We start from the raw sequence: 1,786 nt of genomic DNA, 5'->3' as shown, positions 1-1,786 counted from the left end.
GAACAAGGAGAACCGAGTCTTTTCCTCCTGCCGCGCTCTGCGCTGGGCACGCGGTGGGCGCGCGCACATCCTGTCGCCCCCCTTGATCCAGGGCCTCGCTGAGTGCGCAGAGCGGGGGGGCGGGGGGCAGCGACCCGGGCCCTAAGATCAGGATCTTGCAAGGTCGCCCGCGCGGGCAGCCCCGGCCCCCCGCCCCCCGTGCCCCCCCCCGGCCCCCGAGGGCGCGCTCCGGCCGGCGCAGGCGGTGGCAGGGGGCGCCCCGGCAGCCTCGGCCCCGCGCGGCCCCTCCTCGCCGCGGGCGGAGCTGCCCTCGGAGCCGCCCCGCGGCCGCAGCTCGGCGGAGCCCGGGGCGCGGGGGCCGGAGCCCGGGCGGCGGGTGGAGCCCGAGCAGCGCGGCGCCGGCCAATCGCGCCGCGCGGGGGGAGGAGCCCCGAAGGGGGAAAAAGAAAGTGCGGCGGAAAGTAAGAGGCTCATCGGGGGGGACGACCGGCCGGATCGGGGTCCCCGGGCTGCGCTCGGGCCGGACTGGGCGGGAGGAGCCGTGCGGGGCGAGCCTGCCCCGCGCCCCCGGTGCGCCGCGCCCGCTCTGCCCCCGGGAAGGTGAGTGTCTCGCGGCCCTGGGGGCTCGGAGGAAGCGCCGACCCACGGGCTCTCGGGGTGGCGGACCCTTGCGGACCGGCTCGTCCCCCCCCCCCCTCTTTCGCAGGAGGACACACTGAGGCACAGAGCGCGTGGGATGGGCCACACCGCCAAGTAGTGCTGTGCCCGGGACTCGAACCCGGCTCACAGCCCCGTCTTTGCCTTGTGGGGGTTTAGGGACCGCAGTTGGGGGACGGCTGCGCCAGGCTGCACCCCGCGTCCAGCCCTTGGGGAGATGCACCCGGTGCACCCGCCCGCGCGGGCTGCTCCGGGGCGCTGCTGTGAGCGGCGCGGGGGGCGCGGGCGGGGTGTCCCGGCGCACCTCCTGCCGCTCCTGCCGCGGTCCGGCCGGCTGGGGACGGCTGCTCGCGGCTCCGCTCCGGCCTCCCCTGACCTGCTTTCTCAGGAGATGCCCCTGCCCCGGGCGCCCGCCCGGCTCCTGGGGTGGGGGCGGGGTGGGGGGCGCTGGCGAGGGAGGGACGTGGGGGGCCGAGGCCTGGGGTTGGTGCTCGCCGCTGGCCCCCGCGCGGGGGAGGAGGCTGGCGGTCCCGGAGCCGAGAGGGTGCCCCTCCGTGCGCTGTGCCGGCCTCGCGGAGCCCGGGCCCCTGCCCCTGCCCTGCCCTGCCCCTGCCCCTGCCCCGCCCCTGCCCCCGCCCCTGCCCCTGCCGGGTGCCGGGGGCGAGCGAGGAAGCCGAGCGTGAGACAGAAATCACAAACCTAAAAAGCAAACTTCTGCTGTTTCCTTTAAGAGCCAGTCGCTAGCGTGTCTTCCCTCCACTCCCGGTGGCGACATAGAGACCCACCCCCGGTGGAGGAAATAGAGACCCACCGCGCCCGGGAGGCGCCTCTGCCGGGGACCTGGGCCCGGGAGGACGGTTCGCGGCTTGGGCTCCAGCTCCGCCGAGCAGCGGCTGGGTGAGCTTGGCCCGGCTGCTTGGCCCGGCTGCTTGGCCCGGCTCTCTGGGGGTCAGTAGCCTCCCCCCCACCCCGCCCCCCGCGGCAACCTGCAGATTGCGGGGATCACAATGACCCCTGGGGGTAGTTGGGAGGATGAAATGGGATCGTTCGAATGGTAGGTCTAGCGCAGTGCCTGCCCTGGCATCTGGCTGATTTGAGATTGATGGTCACTGTTGTAGATACTGTTCTA

At 74.7% G+C, this 1,786-nt stretch overlaps 1 protein-coding gene across 6 annotated transcripts in view; it reads left to right on the top strand.

Annotated features, from left to right (window-relative positions):
* Positions 1–441: 441 nt before the first annotated feature.
* The window catches only part of IL1RAP (interleukin 1 receptor accessory protein), a 126,684-nt gene continuing 125,339 nt past the window's right edge, over positions 442–1,786 (top strand). For 3 of the 6 annotated variants that reach the window (XR_012000412.1, XM_072752416.1, XM_072752411.1), the window contains exon 1: positions 446–600. The gene's annotated coding sequence lies outside the window, so the exon portion shown is untranslated. Of the gene's footprint in view, positions 601–1,311; positions 1,606–1,786 lie in introns of those variants that run through there. The other 3 variants (XM_072752415.1, XM_072752418.1, XM_072752417.1) reach the window with 2 other exon arrangements.

The sequence above is a fragment of the Vulpes vulpes genome, chromosome 3 (assembly GCF_048418805.1).
Source record: "Vulpes vulpes isolate BD-2025 chromosome 3, VulVul3, whole genome shotgun sequence".
Taxonomy (NCBI): domain Eukaryota; kingdom Metazoa; phylum Chordata; class Mammalia; order Carnivora; family Canidae; genus Vulpes; species Vulpes vulpes.
This window is presented reverse-complemented; position numbering and strand designations above follow the sequence as displayed.